The 14813-nt window shown below is 40.1% G+C and overlaps 1 long non-coding RNA gene across 3 annotated transcripts in view; it reads left to right on the forward strand.

Moving 5' to 3' along the window:
- The first annotated feature begins 646 nt into the window (after nucleotides 1–646).
- Nucleotides 647–14813, forward strand: part of LOC119867489 — a 34441-nt gene continuing 20274 nt past the window's right edge. For all 3 annotated transcript variants that reach the window (XR_005383750.1, XR_005383751.1, XR_005383749.1), the window contains exon 1: nucleotides 647–770. This is a non-coding gene — a long non-coding RNA (uncharacterized LOC119867489). The remainder of the gene's footprint in view (nucleotides 771–14813) is intronic.

Here is a 14813-nt window from a genome sequence, read left to right on the forward strand (position 1 = left end):
CTTGACCCCACTAAAGTTCTCTGCTTTTTCCTAACGTTGTGAAACATAAAGCAGGATATATTTCTCTGCTCGCATTTTGACCAATATTATGTAGAGTGCATTCTTCCCTCATCCTAACTCCAGAATTACATTCCAACATATATAACTCAGTTTCCTGTGCTTTTAAACGTCATCACTTTAAATACATATGAAGCTGTTACTTTGAAATCTCTTCCTCTTATCTCTACTCTGAAAAACTTATATTTCAGTTACATAGTTATGATACCATTATTTTGCTCCTAACCCAGATATAAACTGGTGATTCAAACTATGATAATCCCCTTAGATTAGTTTGTTTTTAGAAGTTTCTAGGACCTTATTATGAAGCACTATTAATGAGAAGGGCCATTTGGCTAATTTCAAAGACTTGCTGTAGAAGCATCAGAAGATGTTTCATGGAGTCCTGTCACTGTAGTAGTTGTGTGATCCTGGGTAAATCATTGGATTGCTCTGGGCCTCAGTGTCCTCTTCTCGCTCAAATGAGGTTAATAAATAGCCTGCCTACCTCCCACCATTGTTTTACTGGCCAACTAGAAATGCCTAAAGCAAACAACATCCAATCTAGTCACAGGGGTCACGAGGTAATGTTTAAGCTGAGACTTGAAGAAGAGGAGAGAAAGAGTAGCTGGTGAGAAGGTTCTTCTGGAAGGCAATCTGTCAGGTCTGGGGAACTGCATGCAAACCCAGTGTGACTGGATGGCCCACGAGACCAATGGTGATGCTGGATTGAGGTGTGAGTTCTGTAACCCCCTTATTTCTACTAACTGTGATTATTCTTCAGTCTATTCTTCTGTTGAACAATTTAAAACAATCACATGTTTATTTACTTAGTAAATCCCCCTATTGTGTGAACTGTCCCTGTTTCTTTTGCATTGTTTTCCATCTTAAAATTGTGATATTAATTTGAGGAACGTTTAATTTAGCTTTTCTAATTCCCAGCTATAGTCACCCATCTTTGCCTAAAGTTGAAGAGTATTTGTATTTTTCAGCCAAACAAGAGTAAGAAAACATAAAAAGAAAACAAGTAGATCCCTGACATCTGCAATAAATCAATGAGCAGTCATAGGATCCTAACTGAATTTCAAGAATTCTCTGTGGCATAGGAAAGGTTTTGATCCTATTTTACTTGATGTGGCAAATTACAAGCACATTTAAGTCCAAAAGAGATCTGAGCAGGTTGAAGCTGGCCAACCTATCCATCCATTCATCCATTCACTTACTCATTTATTTCTTTTGTACATCTTAACTTCCTTCACCTCTTTCACTCACCCACCACAACTCTCCCCTCTCACAATCACCAGTTTGTTTTCTGTATTTATGAATCTGTTTTGTTTTGTTTGTTTTGTTTAAATGGCCAACTCATTTTATTTTTTAAATATTTTATTTATTTATTCATGAGAGACACAGAGAGAGAGACAGAGACATAGGCAGAGGGAGCAGGTTCCCTGTGGGGAGCCTAATGTGGGACTGGATCCCAGGACCCGGGGATCACGACCTGAGTCAAAGGCAGACACTCAATCACTGAGCCAGCCAGGTGCACCCCATGACCAACTCATTTTAAAAGGCAAAGTTTTGTCTCAAATTCAGTAAGGTAGATGTATAAGCATACTGCTGCACTGCCATGAACTGAATTACTAGGGAAATTCTAAGCATGCAGAAAGAGCCCTTGATCAGTAATTAGGAAGTTGTATTGCCTTGTGAAAGGTGAGCGTACAAATTAAAAACAAGACTGTTTAAACATCTGGCCTCACAACATAATCATACAACTCTTTTAAGAACATATTGGCATAGATCAAGCTGGAGACACTGGGCCTGAAATTAGAAAACACTGTTTAAAAATGGTTCCTTCTAAGGAAAATCTGAAAGAAAAAAGAAAAAGCTTTCATTAGAAGCATGAGATACTCCACTGTTTCAGAATCTAACCAAACCCATTTTAAATGAGAGTCATTTATTACAACATGTGCTTACTGTGAATGTCTTTAGATGATAAACCAATTCCTACAGTGTTTAACAAAGAAAGGCATACTGTTAACTGTGATGAATATGCTAATGACATTTGAAAGAAGATTATTCAACTGCATCTTATCACATTATCTTATTTGGTTAGAAAAGTACCCTTCACATGTTATCAGTATCTTATATGAAATGTTTTAAAAATGGGTCATATATAGGAACAATGCCAGTTTTGAGATCTAAAACAATAGGTCTAATGGTAAGACATGAATTTCGGTTACAAGATGTGATTATTCTGTGACGAAGTGTTCATGACTCTAAAATATATTTTATTTATTTATTTATTTATTTTTTATTTATTATTTATGATAGTCACAGAGAGAGAGAGAGGCAGAGACATAGGCAGAGGGAGAAGCAGGCTCCATGCACTGGGAGCCCGACGTGGGATTCGATCCTGGGTCTCCAGGATCGCGCCCTGGGCCAAAGGCAGGCGCCAAACCGCTGCGCCACCCAGGGATCCCTCTAAAATATATTTTAATTCAAAGTGATTTATTTTATAAGGAAACAACTGCAAACTTTCAATTAAGGGATATAAAACATTTCGTCATACATGTAAGTTAAAAGGCAAGGAACAGGGCAGTCCCAGTGGCCCAGGGGTTTAGCGCCTGCCTTTGGCGCAGGGTGTGGTCCTGGAGACTCGGGATCGAGTCCCACGTTGGGTTCCCAGCATAGAACCTGCTTCTCCCTCTGCCTGTGTCTCTGCCTCTGTGTCTGTCATGAATAAATAAATAAGATATTAAAAAAAAAAAAAGGGCAAGGAACAGTATACACCAGCTTTTTTTTTTTTTTTAAGATTTTATTTATTTATTTATGACAGACACAGAGAGAGAAAGAGGCAGAGACATAGGCAGAGGGAGAAGCAGGCTCCACACTGGGAGCCCAATGTGGGACTTGATACCAGGACTCTAGGATCACGCCCTGGGCCAAAGGCAGGCGCTAAAGCGCTGCGCCACCCAGGCGTCCCACACTAGCTTTTTTATGGCTATGTTTTATCTACATCCAAAAAGCTTAATATATTTTACCATAAAAGTCACATATACAACTTGGCTATTGCAATAAAAAATGAAAAATAAAATGCCATGTTATTGTACATTGAATATACTAACCCACAAATGAACATACTGATTGCTTATTACACTTAGCTCTGAGTCTCCTATCAGCTAAAGAATAAAGGAAAAGGCCAGTTATATAATTCTTACCACATGACCAAAATTTCTTTAGGCAATCTTTTCTTGATACTAAATTCCAAAAGGAAGTAGAATTAGTGTTTATTATTTTATTTTATCTATGCAGGGGAATTTACATACATGATATGACTTAATCACCTCAGTGAGCATTATATTAATCTATTTTTCATTTTATGAGATATAGATTCAGATATAGGACTGCTTAATTTCATGGTTTATGCTTTTTCCACATTTCCCAGCCACTTTGTACAGAGCACTTAATTAATTATGTACATATGTATATATGTATGTATTGTACAGAGCATCTAAAACCCTATAAACCCTATTAAGGGTCAGGATACATCTTAGGGACTTTACTGGAAACTCAGAACTGTTCTCAGAAACATTCTTATTATAACTTCTTGTATTTAACCTCTGTAGAAATCGAGGACACATATTTTTTTAAGTGACTTAGTAAGGTTCTGTCCTGGGTAAGATAGTAAACACAATTCCCTTCGTTTCACCCACTGAATATAACTATAAAATCTAGATAGAACGCAACAGGTATTTTAGCACTTTGAAAAAGCAAGGAGTAGAAGATCTATTAGAAAGAAATTCAGATTTTGAAGTACGACTGAACTGGCAGGGACTTTCCAATTTTACCCTCCAATATTCCCTTGTCTGAACTGAAGGTAGCCTCAAACCCAGAAATGTGGTCAAAATTTGTAGCCTGAACCTGACCAGGTCAATTACCTGCTAAAACAAAAATATCAATGTCTTCCCTAAGATTTCAATAAGATACCAGGCTTTATAATATTCAAAGTGCCCAGGACACAATCTAAAGTTACTCAGCATAGAAAGAACCAGTAAAGTCTCAACTCAGGTGGGAAAATATTGTCATTAGATGCCAATACCAAAATGACATATAATTAGAATCTGATGATAGAGTATTTAAAACAGCTATTATAAAAATGCTGTAAGAAGTAAGGGTAAACACTCTTGAAACAAATCTACAGATGGAAATTCTCAGCAAAGAAATAGAAAATATAAAGAAGAATCAAATGGAAATTTTACAAAGATGGATAAGAAGAGGTCCCTGCATTTAAAGTCTATGAAATCTAATTGGAAGGATAAGATAATTTAAAATTACAATAATACATAAGAGAATAAAGATCCAAATCAACAGATTGAAATCCATTTATAGATTTCAATAAACATAGATCATCTACTAAAACACCTAAATCATAATAAGAGTATTATGGAAAGTGCTGTGACAGCGGCATGAACAAAGCAGCAGGGCCCTTCAACCTGGTGGGTGAAGGGATAGAGAAGGATTAGGGTAGGAATATTGTTTAGGATTAGGTTAGCCCAAAAGTGAAAGAGATTCAAAAAAATAATTAATTTTTGCTCTTATAAAAGGTCTGGATGGAAGCGTTGCAGAGTTGGGTGTAGAGGTTCTGCTATCACTGGATCCTCGACTGACTGCCACCTTCTGTTCTGCCATTCCTAAATATGGCCCTTTTTGTCTCTGTCCAGAATGGAATTGTAGCCATCCCGCACAGAGGCCAAGCAACAGGAAGGAAGGGACAGGGAAGGGCAAAGATTTTGCTCAGTTGGTCTGTTTTTTGTCTGTTTAATGAGGAAGTTTCCCTGAAGCAGCCACGTGTCTGTGACATATCATTGGCCAGAACTTAATCACATCATCACACCTAGCTTTAAGGGCAATGCTGAAATTTTATTTTGGACAGCCCTGTGCCCATCTGAAAGCTGGGAGTTGCAAAATGGAGAAAGAAGAACAGATATTGAGGGACACCCAGAGATCTCTGATACAGTCAGCTTCATAGAATAATCAATTGAATTTTCCTGGCTTCTAAGCTACTACTTTTTCTTGGTTATTCTCCTGCTTCAAAAGCCTCTCTTATCTGGCCTCTCTTTGTTTTTCTGTTCTAGGTTTAGTTTTCTGGAGACAGATACTGAGTTTAGTGTGTTAAGATGTATCATTGAGATCAATATCTATGAAAGGAAGGAAGAGAAAGCAGAAATGGGCACAGAGAGTTGAACTTCAATGCAGGCCCAACAAAGCTGTGGTCTACCCAGTGGGGTGCCTGGAATAAATATTACTAGTTGGAGTTGTCCTACAATTGGACAAAAATGGTTGAGCTTTCATGGATTTAGGCTGCCTGAGAAAGCATGAGACTTGGGCTGAAGTGGCTCTCTCTGCTGAGGAACCTCCTGAAGGAGCTAACAGCTGAGGTTTCCTGCTGACTACCCTCCCTACAGTGGGGTCAGGTCACAAGTCTTTCACTGAAGGGAAATCTGGGCAATAGCTGTCTTTGTCTCCCAAGCTCTTGGTACTCAGACCCCCCCTCTTCTTCCCTGACAGTCACTCCCTAGGTGATCTTATCTCATATTTACAACTCTAGGCTGGACATGGGCTTCACTCCTGAACTCCAGACCTAAATATCCATTGCCTACTTCATGTTTCCTCTTGGATGTATAATGGACATCTAAAACTTAGCATCAAAAACTGAAAATTAAACTTCTGATTCCCTCCTTCTCTAATATTTGCTAAGATGGCTTCCTCATTTCCAAAAATAACTCACACAAAAAACTAGGCATTCCCCTTTAGTTCCTTCCTTCCTTCCTTCCTTCCTTCCTTCCTTCCTTCCTTCCTTCCTTCTATGAGATATAGATTCAGATATAGGACTGCTTAATTTCATGGTTTATGCTTTTTCCACATTTTCCAGCCACTTGGAATCTTCCTCTTTCCTCCTTCCTTCCTACTCTTCCTTCCTCTTTCCCTCTCTCTCTCCCTTTCTCTATCTTTCCCTCTCTTTCTTTATACCTGGGAGTTTGTATCTTTTTAAAAAATATTTTATTTATTTATTCATGAGAGATACAAGAGGCAGAGACATAGGCAGAGGGAGAAGCAGGCTTCCTGTGGGGAGCCTGAGCGGGACTCGATCTCAGGACCCTGGGGTAATAACCTGAGCTGAAAGCAGATGCTCAACCACTGAGCCACCCAGGCGTCCTAGTTTGTACCTTTTTTAAAAAAAAAAAGATTTCCTTATTTATTTTAGGGAGAAAGAGTTCACAGTGGGGAGGAACAGAGGGAGAGAGAGGGAGAATCCCAAGCAGACTCCGTGCTTAGCATGGAAGTCCACACAGGGCTCTGTCTCACAACCATGAAATCAGGATCTGAGCCAAAATCAAGAGTTGGACACTTAAACGGCTGAGCCACCCATGTGCCTTTGAAGTTTGTATCTTTTAATCCCCCTCACTGAGTTTTTTCTTTTTCTCATGCTGTATATTCATCATCAAATTCTGTTTTCTCTACCTTTAAAATGTCCAGAATCTGACCACTTCTTACCACTTCTATTTTTTTAAAGATATTATTTATTTATTCATGAGAGAAACAGAGAGAGGCAGAGACACAAGCAGAGGGAGAAGCAGGCTCCATGTAGGGAGCCCAGTGTGACACTCGATCCTGGAACTCTGCGATCACTCACGCTCTGGGCCAAAGGCAGGCGCTCAACCACTGAGCCACCCAGGGGTCCCTTACCATTTCTATTATTACCTTTTCATTTCAAGCATCATCATCTTCTGCTGTCAGTATAGCACATGCGGCTAATAGGATTAGGTACCCTCTTAATCCTTCATTTTAAACTATTCAGTCATAAATTTCTTCTTCTTCTTTTTTATTTTATTTTTTTTTTTTTTTAGCATTTGTTAAGTGTTTATGATGGGCCAGGCAGTATTCTGAGTACTTTACATTGATTATCTTATCCAGTCTTGTGTGTGTGTGTGTGTGTGTGTGTGTGTTTTCAATGGTTTTGTTTTGTTTTTCTTTTATATTTGTTTTTATTGAAATTCAATTGGCCAGCATATAGTATAACACCCAGCGCTCATCCCATCAAGTGCCCTCCTCAGGCCATCACCCAGTTACCCCTTCTCCCCACCCACCTCCCCTTCCACTACCCCTTGTTTGTCTCTCAGAGTTAGGAGCCTCTCATGGTTTGTCTCCCTCTCTAATTTTTCACACTCACTTCCTCTCCTTTCCCTTATAATCCCTTTCACTATTTCTTATATTCCATGTATGACTGAAACCATATGATGATTGTCCTTCTCTGATTGACTTATTTCTCTCAGCATAATACCTTCTAGTTCCATCCACGACAAGGCAAATGGTGGCTATTCATCCTTTCTGATGGCTGAGTACTATTCCATTGTATATATAAACCACATCTTCTTTATGCATTCATCTGTCAAAGGACATCGAGGCTCCTTCCACAGTTTGGCTATTGTGGACATTGCTGCTAGAAACATTGGGGTGGGGATCCCTGGGTGGCGCAGCGGTTTGGCGCCTGCCTTTGACCCGGGGCGCGATCCTGGAAAACCGGGATGGAATCCCACGTCGGGCTCCCGGTGCATGGAGCCTGCTTCTCCCTCTGCCTGTGTCTCTGCCTCTCTCTCTCTCTCTCTCTCTCTCTCTCTGTGTGTGTGACTATCATAAATAAGTAAATAATAAAAAATGTTAAAAAAAAAAAAAGAAACATTGGGGTGTAGGTATCCCAGCATTTCACTGCAACTGTATCTTTGGGGTAAATCCCCAGCAGTGCAATTGCTGGGTCGTAGGGCAGGTCTATTTTTAACTCTTTGAGGAACCTCCACACAGTTTTCCAGAGTGACTGCACCGGTTCACATTCCCACCAACAGTGCAAGAGGGTTCCCCATTTTCCACATCCTCTCCAACATTTGTGGTTTCCTGCCTTGTTAATTTTCCCCATTCTCACTGGTGTGAGGTGGTATCTCATTGTGGTTTTGATTTGTATTTCCCTGATGGCAAGTGATGCGGAGCATTTTCTCATATGCATGTTGGCCATGTGTATGTCTTCTTTGGAGGAATTTCTGTTCATGTCTTCTGCCCATTTCATAACTGGATTGTTTGTTTCTTGGGTGTTGAGTTCGATAAGTTCTTTATAGATCTTGGATACTAGCCCTTTATCTGATATGTCATTTGCAAATATCCTTTCCCATTCTGTAGGTTGTCTTTTAGTTTTGTTGACTGTTTATTTTGCTGTGCAGAAGCTTTTTCTTTTTTTATCCTGATTAAGCCCCAATAGTTCATTTTTGCTGTTGTTTCCTTTGCCTTCAGAGATGTATCTTGCAAGAAGTTGCTGTGGCCAAGTTCAAAAAGGGTGTTGCCTGTGTTCTCCTCTAGGATTTTGATGGATTCTTGTCTCACATTTAGATCTTTCATCCATTTTGAGTGTATCTTTGTGTGTCTGGTGTAAGAGAATGGTCTAGTTTCATTCTTCTGCCCGTGGCTGTCCAATTTTCCCAGCACCATTTATTGAAGAGACTGTCCTTTGTCCAGTGGATATTCTTTCCTGCTTTGTCAAATATAGAGTTGAGGACCCATTTCTGGGTTCTCTATTCTGTCCCATTGATCTATGTGTCTGTTTTTGTGCCAGTACCACACTGTCTTGATGATCACAACTTTCTAATACAGCTTGAAATCAAATCCAGCATTGTGATACCCCTGGCTTTGGTTTTCTTTTTCAATATTCCCCTGGCTATTCAGGGACTTTTCTGATTCCACACAAATCTTAAGATTATTTGTTCCAATTCTGTGAAGAAAGTCCATGGTATTTTGATAGGTATTGCATTGAATGTGTAAATTGCACTGGGTAGCATAGACATTTTCACAATATTTATTCTTCCAATCCAGGAGCATGGAATGTTTTTCCATCTGTGTCTTCCTCAATTTCTTTCAGAAGCGTTCTATAGTTTTTAGGGTATAGATCGTTAACCTCTTTGGTTAGGTTTATCATCTTATGGTTTTGGGTGCAATTGTAAATGGGATGGATTCCTTAATTTCTCTTTCTTCAGTCTCATTGTTTGTGTATAGAAATGCCACTGACTTCTGGGCATTGATTTTGTATCCTGCCACACTGCCGAATTGTTGTATGAGTTCCAGCCATCTTGGAGTGGAGTCTTTTGGGTTTTCTATGAACAGTATCATGTCATCTGTGAAGAAGGAGAGTTTGACTTCTTCTTTGCCAATTTGAATGCCTTTTGTTTCTTTTTGTTGTCTGATTGCTGAGGCTAGGACTTCTAGTACTATGCTGACTAACAGTGGTGAGAGTGGACATCCCTGTTGTGTTCCTGATCTAAGGGGAAAGGCTCTCAGTTTTTCCCCATTGAGAATGATATTTGCTGTGGGCTTTTCATAAATGGCTTTTAAGATACTGAGGAATGTTCCCTCTATCCCTACACTCTGAAGATTTTTGATCAGGAATGGATGCTGTATTTTATCAAATGCTTTCTCTGCATCTATTGAGAGGATCATATGGTTCTTGTTTTTTCTCTTGATGTGATCTGTCATGATGATCACCCTTGATGAGTATTGAACCACTCTTGCATCCTGGAGATAAATCCCACTTGGTCATGGTTAATAATCTTCTTAATGTATTGTTGGATCCTATTGACTAGTATCTTTTTTTTTTTTTTTTTTTTGTGATAGGCACACAGTGAGAGAGAGAGAGAGAGGCAGAGACACAGGCAGAGGGAGAAGCAGGCTCCATGCACTGGGAGCCCGATGTGGGATTCAATCCCGGGTATCCAGGATCGGGCCCTGGGCCAAAGGCAGGCGCTAAACCGCTGTGCCACCCAGGGATCCCCTATTGACTACTATCTTGTTGAGACTTTTGCATCCATGTTCATCAGGGATATTGGTCTATAATTCTCCTTTTTGGTGGGGTCTTTGGTTTTGGAATCAAGGTAATGCTGGCCTCATAAAATGAGTTTGGAAGTATTCCATCCCTTTCTATCCTTCAAAACAGCTTTAGTAGAATAGGTACTATTTCTTCTTTAAACATTTGATAGAATTCCCCTGGGAAGTCATCTGGCCCTGGACTTTTGTGTCTTGGGAGGTGTTTGATGACTGCTTTAATTTCCTTCCTGGTTATTGGCCTGTTCAGGTTTTCTATTTCTTCCTGTTCCACTTTTGGTAATTTGTGGTTTTCCAGAAATGCATCCATTTCTTCTAGATTGCCTAATTTGCTGGCATATAGCTGCTCATAATACGTTTTTAAAATGGTTTGTATTTCCTTGTTATTGGTTGTGATCTCTCCTCTTTCATTCGTGATTTTATTAATTTGAGTCTTTTTAAAATAAGGCTGTCTAAGGGTTTATCTATCTTATTAATTCTTTCAAAGAACCAGCTCCTGGTTTTGTTGATCTATTTTACAGTTCTTCTGGTCTCTATTTCATTGAGTTCTGCTAGAATTTTTATTATCTCTCATCTTCTGCTTGGTGTAGGCTTTACTTGCTGTTCTTTCTCTAATTCCTTTTAGGTGTGAGTTTAGCTTGTGTATTTGAGTTTTTTTCCAGTTTTTTGAAGGAGGCTTGTATTGTGATGTATTTCCCTCTCAGGACCGCTTTTGCTGTATCACAAGGATTTGTTTTTAATATTTTATTTATTTATTCATAGAGATGCAGAGAGAGAGAGAAGTAGCAGAGACACAGGCAGAGGGAGAAGCAGGCTCCAACGCAGAGAGCCCAACGTGGGACCTGATCCAGGGTCTCCAGGATCACGCCCTGGGCTGCAGGCGGTGCTAAATCGCTGCACCAGTGGGGCTGCCCATCATAAGGATTTTGAATAGTTTTATCTTCATTTTCATTAGTTTCCATGAATCTTTTTAATTCTTCTCTGATTTCCTGGTTGACCCACTCATCTTTTAGTAGGATGCCTTTAACCTCCACATGTTTGAGTTTCTTCCAAATGTCTTCGTGCGCTTGAGTTCTAGTTTCAAAGCATTGTAGTCTGAAAATACACTGGGGACAATCCCAATCTTTTGGGATTGGTTGAGACCCAATTTGTGACCCTGTATGTGGTCTATTCTGGAGAAAGTTCCACATGCACTTGAGAAGAATGTGTATTCAGTTGTCTTCAGATGGGAAGTTGTGTATATATATCTGTGAAATCTATTTGGCCCAGTGAATCATTTAAGGCCCTTGTGTCTTTGGTGATGTTCTGCTTAGAATATCTGTCATTTGCTGAAGGTGCCATGTTGAAGTCTCCTACTATTAAGGTATTATTATTTAAATATATCTTTACTTTGGTTATTAATTGATTGATATACTTGGAGACTCCACATTAGGGGCATCAATATTCATTACTGTTAGGTCTTCTTGTTGGATAGACCCTTTAAGTATGATATAGTGTCCTTCTTCATCTCTTACCAGATTCTTTGGTATAAAATTTAATTTATCTTATATGAGGATTGCTACCCCAGCTTTCTATGGAGGACCATTTGAATGGTAAATCGTTCTCCACCCCTTAATTTTCAGGCTGGGTGTCCTTAGGTCTGAAATGAGTCTCTTGTAGACAGCATATAGATGGGTCTTGCTTTTTTATCCAGTCCGATACCCTGCATCTTTTGATGGGATCATTTAGCCCATTCACGTTCAGAGAAACTATTGAAAGATATTAATTTAGTGTCATTGTATTACTTGTTCAGTCCCTGTTTTTTTGTGAATTGTTTCTCTGGGCTCTCCCTTTCTTTTACAGGGTCCTCCTTAATATTTCTTGCAGAGTTGGTTTGATGGTCACATATTCTTTTCGTTTCTGCCTATCTGGAAGCTCTTTATCCTTCCTTCTATTCTGAATGACAGCCTTGCTGGATAAAGTATTCTTGGCTGCATGTTCTTCTCATTTAGGACCCTGAATATATCATGCCAGCTCTTTCTGGCCTGCCAGGTCTCTGTGGAGAGGTCTGCTGTTAATCTGAGATTTCTTCCCATATAAGTTAACAATCTCTTGCTTCATGCTGCTTTAAGAATTTTCTCTTTATCTTTGAAATTTACAAGTCTCACTATTAAATGTTGAGGTGTGGAATTAATTTTGGGGGGTCCTCTCTATCTCTTGGATCTGAATGCCTGTTTCCTTCCCCAGATTAGAGAAATTTTCACCTATGATTTGTTCAAATATACTTTGTGGTCCTCTTTCCCTCTCAGCTTCTTCTAGAATCTGAATTAGAGGTATATTCTTCCTTCTCAAGCTATCATTTATTTCCCTAAGCCTTTCCTCATGGTCTCTTAATTGTTCTTCTCTTTTTTCCTCAGCTTCCTTTCTTATCATCAACTTGTCTTCTATGTCACCCACTCTTTCTTCCACTTCATTAACCTTCATTAACCCTCATTAACCCTGCAGTTAGAGCATCCAGTTTGGATTTCATTTCATTTAACCTGTTTTTAATTTCGGCCTGATTAGATCTCAATTCTGCAGTAAAAACGTCTCTAGAGTCATTTATGCTTTTTTCCAGAGCCACCAGTAGCTTTATAATTGTCCTTCTGAATTGAATTTCTGACATTGTATTTAAATCCAAAGTCTGTGGCAGAGAGTATTGTTTCTGGTTCTTTCTTTTGTTGTGAATTCTTCCTTCTAGTCATTTTGTCCAGTGCAGAGTGGTTGTATGAGCCAGCTGAGTCAAAAATATCAACCATGATCTATGTAAAATACACCTAGATGATTCTGAAGAGGTCAAAGACCAAAAAATTAAAAAAACAAAAGAACAGAACAAAATAAAACAAAAGGACCAGTGAAGTGAAAAAGAAATTTTAAAACAAAGTAGTAAAAATAAAAAGCTAAAAACCAAAAACAAAGAAGAAAAAAGAAAAAAAAAACAGTAAAGAAAAGAGAAAAAAAGGGGGTGGTGGTGGTGGTGAGGAAGTGGTAGTGGAGAGAGAATGTAGTCTACCTGAGGGGTCCTAGAGGGTGATCCTCTTGGTTCTGAGTGTATTCTGTTCTGGATGTTAGAAGATGGTCAATCCCAAATTTATATAAGTCAGCAATACTTATATAAAGTCCCAACATTGACCACAAAAAAAGAGGGGGCAGAATGGGAAGGAAGAGAGAATATAATATCACAGAATGAACTAATACGGTGTTCCACTTTGTTCTGAGTGTATTTTGGTCTATGTTAGAAGGTTTTAACTTCTTCCATTGTGAAACAAAGTGAGGCAGAAAAAAACAAAAAAACACAAAACAAAAATTCATATCTTGTATATCTACCAAAATTAAATTGAATACATTGAAGGGAATCCAAAAGTGTAAAACAAATCTAAGATATGTAATTGTAGAAATATAAAAGTCAAAAAGGAAAAAACTTAAAGGAATGCCTGGGTGGCTCAGCAGCTGAGTTTCTGCCTTTTGCTCACGGGATGATCCTGGAATCAGGGAATCCAGTCTCACATCAGGCTCCCTCCAGGGAGCCTGCTTCTCCCTCTGTCTGTGTCTCTGCCTCTCTCTCTGTGTCTGTCATGAATAAATAAATCTTTAAAAAAAAAAAACTTAAAAATGAAGAATTGTAGTTAAGGTGGGAAGAGAGAAGAAATATTGGACATTTTGTAAAATTTTGTAGTTAAGGTGGGAAAAGAGAAGAAATATTGGAAATTTTTAGTATGATATAAAAATGAGTCATAATGGAAAAAAAAAAGGACCCTCTAGTTCTATATACTATTTTCCCTCAGTCCTGGAACTTTCCAGTGCCACTTGTTCAGTAAACTCGCTCTTCCCCTGCTTTTCCAGCTGGTCTTCTGGGGGAGGGGTCTGCTGTGCTGATTCTCAGGTGTGTGTACCTGGGGGAGATGCCCCGCCCCCACTAGGTGCTGGGCTCAGTGAGAGCTGTTTACCCCGTGAGGCCCCTGTTCTCTGGTGCCCCCCCCCCCCCACCCACCCAGGCACAGGGTGAAACAAGGAAGAACAACAGCAATGGTGGTGACCAGGTCTCCAGGTCTGGAGTCAGCTCCCCCAGTAACTACCACAGTCTCCCAGTCTGAACTGGCCTAGGTGCTCCCAGGGCAACAGGGGGCACTGCTCTGCACAGCTTAGGGGCACCCAGTGACGGGAGAGTCCTTGCTGTCTTGAGCCCTCCCCGCCTCCGACTGGCCTGGGGTGAGCACAGGATCACCTGCTGTGTGCAATCAGCACCCTGAGATCCGGGCCTGTGCTGCTGGAATCGGGCTCCCAGGGGCCACCTCTCCCAAAGGGAATGGGGCACAGCCACCTCCGTCAGGAGCCACCGCCTGACAGACTGGCTTCTCCCAAATGCCCCAGGGGCTGCGGTGCTCCAGACCTTAACCGAGATCCGCCTGAGGTTTGTGGTGCACTTTCCCCTGGGGCGCCCTTCCTGTTAGTGTGACTCCAGGAATCTGGAGGCTTCACTGCCCCTCCTGCGGTTCTGTCCAATTTCCCTGCAAAGCATTTTCCATCCAGGAAAACTGTCGGGGATTTTTAAAGTTCCCGCTTCTTCAGGGCAGGGTTTTCCTGTCCCAGAGGCTCCCACCACCTCACTTAGTCGGCTCCCGTGGGCCCCTCCCCCACTGGATTCTTTTTTTTTCTTCTGCCTTCCTACCTTGTTAGAGGTGAAAACTCTCCTCTCTGTAGTGTTCCAGCTGTTCTGTCTTTATTTTTTTATTATTATTTTTTTATTTTTAAAGAAGTTTTTATTTATTCATTCACGAGGGACACAAAGAGAGAGAGACAGAGGCAGAAACACAGGCAGAAGGAGAAGCAGGCCCCATGCAGGG

Source organism: Canis lupus, chromosome 34, assembly GCF_011100685.1.
Source record: "Canis lupus familiaris isolate Mischka breed German Shepherd chromosome 34, alternate assembly UU_Cfam_GSD_1.0, whole genome shotgun sequence".
NCBI lineage: Eukaryota > Metazoa > Chordata > Mammalia > Carnivora > Canidae > Canis > Canis lupus.